Consider the following 14,020-nt stretch of genomic DNA (forward strand, 5'->3'; position numbering starts at 1 on the left):
GTAAATGTTTAAAGCGGCACGAATCGGTTTCACGGCGATTCGCACGGCTAAATTGCCCGACACGAAGGAATCATCTTCAGCCGATGACCTCATCGCGGGAAGCATTCCCTTCGGGACTGGGAAACAGACGCTTTTCTTCATTGGGCACGCACGTTTTTCGATTGTCCGTTGTTTCCATTCCGATGTCGCCTATTAATAGCTCCTAGAATCTATGAAATTCGCGAACACGCGCGGCGTGCGAAGAAAGAATTGTATAATCGGCCGATCTCGGAGTATAGCGACGCAATGACGGAGCAACGGAATGCTCATTCAGTTCTTGAACTTGAATTCAACATTATTCTCGATAACAGTAAATATAATGAAGGAATTAATCCCTTGTCCTATGATTTATTTCTAAACTATGATCGATACAGCTACTTTATCATTAATAATGTATTAAGAAAAGAAAGAATTTTGATGCTTATTCTATGTTTATGTTTACTCCAAAGGTTAAGGACTGATAATAGAAAACTAATATTTAACTTATATTCAAAAAAAATATAAATAACACTTAGATTTGCCAATTCAGTTTAAAATCTCTATCATGAATCCGACATGATATTGTAGGTCAAGGGGTTAATAATTAAATCGTTTATTCGGGGAATTTGATTTATAAATACTTAATGAAAATCAGTTATTTTGAATGTAGTGATACGGAACTATATTCCTGATACAAAATAATCAATTATGATTAGTTACTTTATTATTACTAATTAGTAGTCGATATTACAATCTAAAAAGTCATGAACGAAGAATCTGTCAGACTTCGAAAATCTTGAAGAGATGCGATGGAAAATAATTCCTCATACTTTTTCAATGAGAACTGATCAGCCCCTGTTTCAATAATTAGCATCAAAGAGCCCATTAATAAGTCTGCGTGCATTAAACTGTTATACTCTAAAGGAATATCGTATCTCCAGCTAACAACGTTGCTGAGGTTCGCCTGTCTACTTATGAATACCTGTATTATACATTTTCAATCTGTAACAGTAATACTTTGTACAGTAGAATCTCGATTATCCGATTTAGTTTGGCAGCTAACAGTTATCAATGGAGACTTGAGTAGAAATTTTTCGAAGGATATTTGTAAAATTCGATTGTACATATTTCGAGGTAGTAATCATAGTAACCAAGATCTTCGATGATCTAAATCATTTCACCAGTCACGGTTCATCCCTCATTCAATGATTTCTTCGACAACAGTGCTCGATAAAACAACTTTGTCGTTAATAATTTAGTAGAGAAAGAAAATTCGATGTATTTATTAAAATGTATAATTTTTCTGTATCTATTGTTGATCTATCTTATTGATTCCTAATCTTTATAACAAATTATAAATAGCTCAGTCTTATTGCTCGGTTCTAGTGTTGAAAATAAATGAACATTATATTATATTTTCTCCATTCTGTATATTTCGCTCTATAAAATCGTGTGGCGTTCAACGTATTAACACTAAAACTACTGAGCAATTAGAGTAACCTTCTTCCAATTTCTTATAAAAACTAGAACAATAAGTTTCTCGAGATTCGAAGAGTCTTCTACTCTCGTATTCACGCAAATGCACAAATTTCATTAAAATCCTTCGCGAAAACGCCTTCAATATTGAAATACTTGCAATGTATCGATCAAAACATTCTAGATTGAGTCGGTTTGACTCAACCAGTAGTTCTAGTGTTTATAATAGGAAAATAATATTCAATGCGGACTTGGGAGTATTAATTGGTATTTATACTATATTTGTTGAATTCTGTCTGAAATCTTCGTTGGGCACGATATTATAGGGCAAAGGGTTAAAGGAGAACCGTGTCACCAGCATCATCGACGAAAATTCTTCTCGGCTGGCTTGTAATGTCAGGATCCAGTGCAGACACGCTGGAAGAACCGCGAAGAAATAGATGTCCGGTAAAAATAGCGGCGGAATTATTTCACGCTTGCACCACCGGCGGAATACTTTCCGCTGGGCCGCGATTCGCGGCGTGGCGGCGCGCGTGGCGGCCCTTGAGCACTAATTTACGACGGCCGGTCGAGGATCATCCGACCGAAAAAGGACGAAACAAAGAATTATCCAGGGATATCGACCGATCCGCTCGTCGCCCATAAATCGCTAACCATGGAACAAGTATAACCGAATAAACGCGATTTCGTTCTGTTCGGTACCGACATTCTGCGAACATGTGACATTCAAATTTTAATTATTCATCGTTCACTGTAATTCAGAGATTTATAGCGAACAAGAAATTCTTGTAGTATAGTAGTGTAATATGAGATTGACTCGTTCGATGCTTAGAGGAAGTTAACACGTTGAATGTCATGGGGTCACCGGTGACTCTAAACCAAATCGAATTACTATAGTTCACTCGACGAAATGATGATTATTTGAAAACATTTCTATATTATAAATAATGCTAGCTAATGTGGTGACATTCAGCTAGATGAATCTGCAATAATAACAATGCAATTCAATCAAATGATTTCATATTATATTTTTTGCATTTCGAGTATTTTGTACTATAAAATCGTGCGCATTCAATGTGCTAACACTAGCTCTAGCGAGCAGTTAACTCGACTTTTTGAAATTTCTTTGTAGAATTCTAAGTTTGCATCTATTGAGACTTCAATTTTGCTACATCGATTGTTATAACTTCTCAGAGGGACAGCTATTATCTTTTTAATCATTTCAAGAAGAAGACATCAAGAATGGGACATTTTAATTTGTCTCGTAGCTTTAATGTTAACGCTAGAACTACCGAGCAGTCGAATTGACTTTTTGACATTTTTCTATAGAAACTCCGACTGTAGTACTATTGAAGTAGATAAAAGTTGCAAGGTATAATGCTAAACAGAGAAACGACATTTATTCCCACAAAACTAAGATTCTTCAAATGAAAATCATTTCGTACAGCAAAAACTACTCAGCAACACATTCCTAACCTTCAATTTTCATTACACGAACAAATCGAATTTTTCGAGTTACGTCCACAGGCGTCCACATTATGCATCAGGCCGGAAAATCGAAGGGTGTAACGACTCGAATAAAAGCACGCTGTCGCGGAGTTTTGCGGTTCCGTGGGCAACATAGTGGCTACTATTCCCCGTTGGGTGTACCGCGGGGCCTGATACTACGAGGCGCGGTGGTAATGAACGCCAGCGAGGGAACGTTATAGCCCGGCGCGCGGTGTAAGTCTGCGGCTAACGTCGACGTTGCCGAGTGAAATATAAAAGCGGCGCTCGACGTCGGCTGCTGACCTCGGAGTCACTTAAGGTCTGGGTCAAACTATTCTTGTCGCGTACCTTTCCTAGTCTGATCCATCGATCGATCAATCTTTGTCTGCGAATTTCTGTCTGTCGCTAACGTGCTGACACGCCGCCCCGTGGGGGTTCGTTAATCACAGACAATCGGCATCCGCGGAATCTTCTGTGGAAGATCTTCACTGGTATTTTGTTCAGGAAGATTCTGTTGTATTGTAACAGATGATTCAGTGGTTTAGAATAATAATGGTGTAACTCGTGTTTCTGTCTTGTAGGGAAAAGATTTTGCGAAATGTTCTTGGGTTAGTTAACCACTTCGCTGGCAATAAATTGAAAAACTCGACAGGATCTCGCGCGAAGAATTTTGTCTTCGCATACTACATACAGATATGTACACAAATGTCGTTTACCAATAATTTTGTACGAAATGGTAGATTTCAGAACAATCTGGAATATGTAATCCAATAAGACTATCGACGTGTACAATATGTCGTTGGTAATTTTCGGACAAAAACATCACGACGTGCGTAACAAGTCTTTCCAGCGCAAGTGGTTAAATGTTAATGATACTATGTCGTTGATAGTGTGTTATTATTGATTGGTAGTTGTAATGGTATTGCTGACACGTTAAGCAATATAGGACTTAACTCCCAGACAGTCACGAATGATCGGCGTTTCTAAATTATTTGAAATGTTTAACATAGCTAAGTTGATAATAGTGTAATGCGAGGATTGTAGCGGTGAATAGTGAATAATTGTTCCTGCTTTTCTTTGCTTTAGAGGAATGACTGCATGGGGAAACGGTTGAGGTTTTCCTGGTGCTTAACGTGCTAATACTATTAACACTAGATTTCCGGAATGAATCAATTTGACTCGTACTGAATTTTATAAACATTGTTTGGTAAATGTTTGGGTCGATTTTGATTCATTCAATTACGTGATTATGGTTCTTAATGATATATTTTTAAACATTTGATTTCTTAGATCTAAACGGACGGACATCGATCTTTTTGGGAACAATAGAATAAACTGTGCAGTAAATGTCCGTAAATCTAGTGTTAATATTATTGTGTAATATTATTTTAATTAGTATTATTGTGCAATACTATTATAATTCGTATTATTACATAATATTATTATAACACTATCTACTTCATTAGTGAAACAATATTTCATGGAAACTTCTTTTACTCAAGAAATATGAAATATCATTTAAACTAGGTATTCCAAGTTAATTAATAGTAGAAATTATTTCTTCGATTGACATTTTTATAATTACATTGTTATGTCCACTGGGGTTGAATAGAGATTCTACGAAATTTTTATTCAGAAGATGTTTTCAATTCACGAAAAAGATTATTTATAATTTATGGTTGTTATTTAGTGGTTACATGATATTCAATTGCACATATTAGAACTGTGAAATTAACAATTTAAAATATTTCTCAAAAGAGTCGCATAAAATTGAATTGCTGTTGCGTTGTTTGGAATGCTGCATGAGAATGACATATCGAATATGAAATAACTTTAGTTGTTAATCCTTAAAATAGCCTGCCGATATTGAAGAATCGAGCAGCACGAATGAAATTTTATTTAACAGCATTTTATCGTACACTTTGTTCAATATGATTTATGCAGCAATCGGTCTTCGGTACCTGTGATGTTGATCTCTTAATTAAACGACTAAATAGGTATTCTATCATCTCCGTGCATTCTTTCCAGATTTACATTTTCCTCTTGTTCCATTACGTTAAACATCGTGTTTTATGATGAGCATAAATTATTCATCATTAACTGTTGATATACAATCGGGCTGCAACCGATGAGTGTAAAGGAGATTTAAATGCAGTTAGTTAACACATTTGTCATGTGCGCGGGCTATTTGTAGTGTACAACGCGATACAACCGGAACGCTTGTTAATTCTTCCTTCATTTACGATAAAAATCTTAATAAGCGACACGGAAAAGTTAATGCGCGTTGTAACGCTTGCATGCTGAACAAGATGCAGGCAGTACTCGATCAAACGAATTCGTTTCGAGCATTTTTTTATATAAATATTAACCATTATATATTTCATATTTGTATGTTTATACATATATATCGTATATCGTATTGTACACTATACGTAACATATTTATCTAGATTACTATATTAAAATATAGCCACGAAGCATTGAAAGCAGACGAAGTCTTTAATTGAAAGACGTGTCTGACAAGAGACGATCCGTTTCTACTTCCCTTCCCGTGCACAGAAATCAACGATACTCTCAGTATTCAATAGTATTCTCGAATTTAACTGATTACATAAGCTCGGGAGAGTTTAAAATAATTTTAGAATAATTATCTTTCTTGTAAATAGTTTATAAATAATATTTCATTTCCTGTCTGTTAATACGAAATTTTCATTTTGTTGCAAGAGCTTAAAACGAGAATAATTAAGGAAGTTATCTAATTATCTGACACGAATCTATGAAGTTTGCATTGGGTTTTAATAAGCTCGACAAATTTAACAATCGTAGAATGACATCAGTTTCAGATATCAACGCATTAGAGATTCCATAGAAGAAAATATGATCGTCCTTGAATCGTCCTTGACGCTTCCACGTATGGATCATTCCAAATGAAGTTCTAATGTCGCGTTTATCCTTGCGGTGCCCCATATGTCGATTTATTCCCATTCGATTATTTGTTCAACTCGAACAGGACACGCTGCGTGCGATCGTCGCGAAACGATTTTTGCTTCTTCGACCGAGAAAACTGTAATGATCGCAAAAAAACGGGCCGTCAGGTGATATTAACGAATTCAAAACGGACACGTTCGGATCTAAGATTGGTGACGAGTGTCACGTTACTTTGCAGTGCTTCGGAATGCAAAATCAACGCGCCAGCTTGGTCTTCCTTGCTTACGAAGGCCTCGGCTCCTAGCCGCACGTAATGTCGAAAGTCGAGATGCGAGGCTGTCCGATGGCAATCGATGGCAAGTTAGCAAAAAAATTCCGAATCGTGCGACAGTGCATTCGATGGCCGGTGTGTCGATGTCGGCTCTCCAACTTGGACGGTAACGAAGTAAAAGGACTTTAAAATTTGACGAAATTATGCTATCAAAATTATTTCATCTAAAACTGGATTATCAGTTCACTAGCCTGATACGTTCTTTTAATCGCTTAACAAAAATCTGACGAATCTCATTTTTCCAGATCAAATAAAAAAAAGTTTGCATACTGTATTAAAAAATTATTCACCTAAGTGAAAAGCACATATATTCAATAAACAAATATAATATCAATACCTCAAACATTCAAGTATGCGTTTAATGAAATATTTCTAGAAAATATTTGCACAATCTTTCCCTAATGCTTAACAATAACTAATTTAACAACGGAGGATTTACAGATCGACTCCCTAGATGATCCAAAGTTCTATTAGAACTCAATTCGAAGTTTTACATAGTAACATGAAACATACACGATCAAATTTTACAAACATATTCCGATTTCTCCTCCAGTTTCCACTTACCTCAACCGTTAGTTAATTAACTCAGCTAACCGAGGTTCCGGCGTATTCAACGGATTCCCCTTTTCCCTCGAAATCTCTCCTCGCTATTCCTTTTATCATTCGCTCTTAATCGAACGCGGGGATCGGATTTCGAGAGCCCCGTTTAACCTTTATTTACGGCCTTCGGCGTTAATGGGTAAGAATGCGAATAACTTACCGTGGCGAGAAAAGGAGCTGTCGGATTTGTCGCCGCGCGCAAGAGAATCCCGAATTTTTACGAAACCCGAACGGCACGCGGAACTTCGAAATCGCCGGCCGATTCTGCGGCTCTCGCCGACGGCTGCGTTCTAGCACGCCCGTCCGAAATTAATTCAAGATTATAATTTACAAACGGAAAGCTATAAATAGCGGGCAAACGATATTCTGATCGATCGCCGGCCTCTTCCAGTCGCACGATCGAAAAAGACCTCGCGATAAACCTTGGCCATTGGTAACATCAACGATGAACTTTACGACTTCCCTGAATTAACAAACTGTTCCTATAATTGGTAACCGGACCGTTGAAACGTTACTCGATGGACAGAATAGAAAAAAAAACATTTCAATTAATCACCAAGGATCACGAGTGAATCACAATTGAAGGATTACCAGTGAACCGTCATCACGAAACGGTGAAATTCGCATCTATCTTTGTGCTCTTGGTACCCTCGACTTGAAAAATGGCAGGAAACGTTGCAAATATCGAGGTAAGTGTTCAATATTAATTGTAATTGAATAACATATTGTAGATTTCGTATGAACGCAACGGAAAGTGGACTTCCATGAAGTTTAACACTAACTAACAAGCACTTAAACTGACTTTTCTAAATTTCTTTATAAAACTAACTGAAAAGAATTATAACTGCAACCTCTTCCATTATCTTTAATTAAACTCATTCAATTAATTTAGTTAAGAACTTTGTTCTGTAAAAACAAGAACCGCATTTGATGAATTACAAATAATCCCACTTCAAGATTTACTAAACAACAAAAGAGAAGATAAACAGAATAAAAGGCAATACGTCGCCAAGTGAAGAGTGGGAGATCTCCCCATTCGGTTGGCTAAGTGTTAAAATTATTTTTCGAGTTTAATATATTGTAAATTGACTTCTCGACTTTTCCAATAAGTTGAAATTTCCATCATTTTGACTCATCTGGTAGTTCTAGCGTTAACCCTAATCGTACCACGTGCTTTTATAACGAATCATTCCACGATGTGACTCTCAATCACTTGTGCGAATAAAAGGAATGATTAAAATGTTATTGTTTTTGTTTATAGGGCCCAAATTTCAAAAGCCCAAAAAAACTTTTGGAAATGCAATATCAGATAATAAAAAAATTTAAGTAAAAAGTTCAAATGTCACTCAAAGTCACATCGTGGTCCGATTAGGGTTAATGGAATTTTATATTATTCGCGACCTATATGACCTTTAACGTGGAAACACGAGTTATCAATCGGTTTCAGTTAGTGGAAAGGGCGAATTGAGAAATTGTATGTTTTTCGTAGCGAATTTGCTTTTCCCGGCGCCACGAGAGCATTCCCTCGCAGATGAGAGCAGAGACCGGTCGAATATCGTGTAACGTTAAACTCGTAGTCAATGGGCGATAAACGGTTATCTGCTTTTCGCGTTTCGTATCATCGTTGACCTTTCTTTCGTCGACGATGGCGAGCAACTTGTAACGAGAATACGAATTTTTAAAGTGTACTGGAAAAAAGGAGAAAACGTAGAAATACCAGAACAAAAATAGCGGGAATCCGAAACGAAGTTAACTCGACCACCTTGGATATCTTTCTTATGTTTGTACCGCGGGACGGACCGACTGACGAATATTAATCGGTTCGTGTCACCGGGGACTTAATAGTGACCTAACCTATTGCACACCGAAGTTTTTCGCTAGAAATGTTCAACATTTTCCGATAAGATATATAAGTGACATTCGTTGCAATTCAGTAATGATCGAAATATATATATGACTTTACAATTTTGTAAACAGATATATGACTTATAAATATATACATGATTTGTAAATATACATATGACTTTATAATTTTGTAAACATACTCAATGTTACAAACATTATTCGGCAACATTTACGTCGTTTTTGATTGAAGCAATTATACGAATATATATTCGAATTGCCTATTTGTAAACACCTAATTTCCAAGATCTAAATAAACGAACATCGATTGTCCTAGCAACAATAGGATAAGCTGTACAATAAACGCCTGTGAATCTAGTGTTAAGCAGCGTGGGTACAACTTACGGCCATCCAGACGCTAATCGTAACGTACAACCTGATTCTTCCAGCGTTCCCTTTTTTTCTTTTAAAATAACTATCTTCGAAGATAATTTTTATCGGGCTTCTAAGTTTAAATTTACTTTCTTGCTAATTAGGCGTCGCGGGACGGCTCTATAAAAAAAATCGATGAGCTAAGAATCAACGTCTATCTAAAGTTCTTCCCGTCGCAGATGTAAGAAACAAGTAATCTTATCATGTAAATCATAAGAGTGGATATTAATATCGAATGTTCTATTTATGTTTTCTACACGGACACTCGAAGACGAGAAAAAATAAAAATGGAACATTTCTACGGTTACGCGAACTGGAGCACGGAACGCTATGAAATTTCATTGCAAAATCGAAATAATGTAGATCGAGCGGGTAAATGATAAATTGTTTCGTGACAGTTGATCGCTTTTAATAGATGGTCCAACCGTGTGCTGGGAAGTGAACGCGAAACAACGCGAAATACGACAGCGCGAGATTGTTATCGAGATATAGCGGGGGGGGATTGTCAATGTCAATGGTAGAAGGAACTTTTATGATTGCCTGCGCCTAGTCCCCGGCTAAAAATAAAGGAAAAATATGTATATATATTACATAAGGTCACTGTGCGATAACGAAGCACTCGTGTCTAACCTTCTTTTCGCGCGGGAGCCGAACAGCCGTTCTTAGATCGTTGACAAGAACCATTCGACGAGCACGAAACAGACGCATCGAATATTAGCCGAACAATCTTCCTTCAATTGCTAGACCTCGACAAGGATCTTCGTCGCTAAAAAGCTTGCAACCTTCACTCTAAACATTCAAACACTTCTTTTCAATGAAACCCAAGTTTCCTATAAAGCATATGTAAAAAACAACCCACAGTTTATTCAGTTATAACAAGATAAAAATTCTAATTCCACGAGTAGTCAATTAATGTTCCAAAATTTGTATGACGTTTCAAACTGTTCACAGAGAAAAGAAACCCAAATTTCCTTTAAAACATATACAAAAAACATACAATAGTCAATACAATTATAAAAAAATTAAGATTCTAATACCATGAATAGTCAATTCCAAAATTTGTATGACATTTCAAACTGTTCACAGAGAAAAGTAACCCAAGAAACCCAGGTTTCCTTTAAAACATGCAAAAAAAACACATAATACTCCATTCAATTATAACAACATAAAAATTTTAATTCCACAAACAGTCAATTAATACTCTCAAAATTCGTATAACATTTCGAACTATTCACAGAGAAAAGTACCTCTACGAATTATCAAGGGTTGATTCTACCCTTACACTAACATCCATACAACTCCTCAACAAAACCCAAAATATCCCACCGTTACAACACACCGCTACATTAAAAGAAACTAATGAACGAATAACCGTCAGTACCATCAAGGTGTTCATTCAGAAAACCCGGGAAACTAAACGTCTAACACTGGAAGATCCGCAGCATTCGCGAGCAAGCTCACTCGAGCGTTTCACTCTCGCTCGGGACAAGAACGTTCCCTCGCCTAGAGGAACATTTCAAAAATCGAGCACAGTCTGGCTCACCGGACAATTCGCTCAGGAAACACTCGGAGGAAGCCACTGTCACGGCGATCCCGAAGAACTCGCGCGGTCCACGTGTTTCCCGGTTAGCGTGGCAAGAGCGGCAGCCGCGTGAACCTACCTCTCGGATGTCGAATCCTTCAGGTCCCAGGGCCAGGGTGTTCTAATCGTTCCACCGGCTCGTCCTCCGTTGACCGGCGGCGATCGCGCGTCCCTTCGACCACGGGCAACCGAAACGGGACGCGGCACGCGGCGCGAACGACGCGGAACGCTACGAAAAACGAGAGGAAACGCGGAGCCGCACGGATCGCGGACGAAAGGCGAAGCGAAACTACGAACGACCGAGCCGAGCCGCCAGCACGCACCGACTGAACGCGAATGGATCTGTGGTATCGACCACGGCCACCGAACTCCCCTAACATCATCGTCCCCACCACGCGGTTTCACCGTCAACCGAATTGGGCGGCATCCGAGATAAATTTTTATCTGGATTTGTAATCGGCCCGTTTTGTTTATACGCCGCCGCCCGAAATTTCGGGACCTGCACCCGGCCAGCCACCCCGTTCGCGAGTACGTCGGGATTTTTTCCACCCTTCGATCTGATGGTGATGTTCTGAGAGCTGAATAGCGGCTTAGCTTTGTTGGTTCTTAGTTGTTTGCTTCTTCAGTGAAGATGATGGAGTTGGACGGTGTTCTGATCAGATTTGTTTGGAGCTTGATACCTGTGAATGAGTGGTTATTGGTCATTTGGGGTGGTTGTTTAACCCCTTGGCTACTGTTAGGAGAAATTTGGTTTCGGTGCACTGTTGGAGCCTGTAGGTGTGAAATGTTGTTAACTTTTTCGCCTAAGGAAAATTGAAGCTATAATCGTTTTCATGAACTTTAATTGAGATCGTGTAACAGATTTGATTAGAAATTGTTGTATAATAGGAAGAAAGGTATTTATTGAATTGCAAACATCTCCAGTTTAAGTCTTGTTGAATAACGGAAGAAAAAACTAAAGGAAATAAATGGAAACGCGTTGGTAAAGGAACTGTGAGAGGTCTCCATTCGGTTGGCTAAGTGTTACAATTATTTTCCGAGTTTAGTATATTGTGAATTGACTTTTCGACTTTTCCAATAACGATTATAAAGTTAACTACAGGAAATGTCTAAAATTCAATTGAGAAATTATTAAACTGAGAAAATCATTTTAAGTTGAAACTTCGAAGGGTGCATTTTGACACCTTCGATAGAAATAGTGTTAACTATTATTGCGGAGAAGCTCGGTTAGATCAAATATAAGCAAATTCTAATTCAACAATTACATCTTCCGTTAGTTATGTATTGTATAAATATGATTATTTTAGATTGGTTTCATTTAGTTCAGTTGAGGGTTTCAATGGTGTCAATAGACTTTCTTAGAAATGCGCGTTGACCCGAAATTCTGTCGTAGCCAAGAGGTTAATCGAAATTGAACGGTGAGCAGGTTTGGTTTCGGTAATAGCGATTGTTAGGGTATTTTGTAGCAACGTTTTTCTATGGGATTCTGTCGTGGGAGTTTAGTTTTTGATGTTCTCGGTGAGTACTGTAGGTACTTCGAGTCTTAGATGTTGTTTTATGTTTACAGGAAAGTTACTTTGTTTACTCACGGTTTAAATGATGCATGGATTTTTGATTATGAGCCTTAACTTAATTGAATCGTGAATTTCTGTTCCTGCTTCGCAATTTGTTTATTTTACGTTGTGTTCCTGCGCACGGAATTAACTGTGTCGAAGACGAACCACCTGCAGCTTTCTGTATCTCCTTTATTCGGAACGTTATCAACGTTCAGCAGAATGGTACTCTTGTTCTTCGCGTGACAAATATGGAGAAATCAACTGCGGTTTATCCGTGGAGATTTTACCCTGGAACAGGTGCACGGTTAAGGACTTCCTACGGCCACTGTCGAGATATTCGACTGAGTCTAAAACGAGAACGACTTGGAATTTTGATAGCAGATTTTGGAACCTGTTTAATTTGTAACCTGCACGTAAATATTAATTAATAAATTAATGACCAGCGAAACTTCAACATTTATAGGGAGTATGTATTCTTTTATAGAAAGTGATGAAGATTATATATCTAATGTAATAATGAAACAAATTTCAATCGGGGTTTTTATTTTAATCACAGTTTGGGAGCTTGTATTTAAGTTTGCAGAAGTGTCGAAAAAATATTCCGGTGATTAATTAGAATAAGAAAATTCAGTGAATACTAACTTGCCATTTCGCATGGGAAAATGACATATTTCAGGTCACTTCAATTTTGTTCAATGGTAATCGTATCTTTTTAATGCGGAAAACTGATGAAGATGATTTATTTCGTTTAGTAAGTTTTATTTGGTATGTTGCGTTGGGGTTTTCACTGTTCGAGCCTGTCGGTAGAAATGTACTCTCCGACCGCGCATTGAAATCACCAGAATGCGCTTCTATTAACGCTACACTTGCTGCAGTATCGTACACTACACAGTTTATTTCTACGTAAACCTGGAATTTCGAAATCTTTTATTTTTCAAACTATTTTTAGAATAATCTACTGCATATTTAATTTCAGCAATAATTTGCTTCAGAATTAATTTGATCAAAATCATCTTAAATCATTTGTATTTCATCGTATTTAACCGTATCGGTATTTTAATATTCGATAAAATCCAATCATGGCATCAAATATTCAATAAAAATATCGTAATGTATAGAAATTGAAGAATAAAATCAATTATTCATTAGTGCATAATATTACGTCCTACTTTTTCAGTATTTACATTTCGTAAAAAGCTTCTAAATTGTGAGTTGCTATTATTTAGCCTGAAATAGGACCAAATAAGTTACGATAAAAGACTATCTCGTTGTTTACGTTGATGATGATATTAATAATTAAGATAGACACGATGCAAAATCAATAATTTACATAATCTTAAATGGAGCTCACCGAGAAACAAGAGTTAATAATGTCTTTATTAAAGAGTTATTTAATATTCCGGACACCTTTAAGTTCGGTAGTCAATCATTATGATTTCTAGATGCAAAAGAACGCTGACTCGGTAAACAGTACAAGAAAAAAAAATTAAAATATGTCAGCGTATCTGCTGATTTAGTATCTGTGCTTTCAGTTATCCACGAATTACTACTTTGACAGAAAAGCATTTTTATTAATTATTTGTGCCTTAAAATTATAGATGATACTGTAAAGTATAGGTACTACATTTTTCCATTGCTTCATTGTAGATGATTCAGTTAATTGTAAGACGTCAATGTTTGATATTTACATGTACGAAAATGAAAGAAGGTGAGACAGGGAAAAAAAGAAAGAGGGAGAGAAAAGGTACACTGTAAATATATAATGTAG

General features: G+C 37.1%; 1 protein-coding gene across 2 annotated transcripts in view; it reads right to left on the reverse strand.

Moving 5' to 3' along the window:
- The window catches only part of LOC116433037 (A disintegrin and metalloproteinase with thrombospondin motifs 1), a 158,774-nt gene extending 147,752 nt beyond the window's left edge, over positions 1–11,022 (reverse strand). For both annotated transcript variants that reach the window (XM_031990698.2, XM_031990690.2), the window contains exon 1: positions 10,776–11,022. The gene's annotated coding sequence lies outside the window, so the exon portion shown is untranslated. The remainder of the gene's footprint in view (positions 1–10,775) is intronic.
- Between the last annotated feature and the right edge of the window lie 2,998 nt (positions 11,023–14,020).

Source organism: Nomia melanderi, chromosome 3 (assembly GCF_051020985.1).
Source record: "Nomia melanderi isolate GNS246 chromosome 3, iyNomMela1, whole genome shotgun sequence".
NCBI classification, from domain to species: domain Eukaryota; kingdom Metazoa; phylum Arthropoda; class Insecta; order Hymenoptera; family Halictidae; genus Nomia; species Nomia melanderi.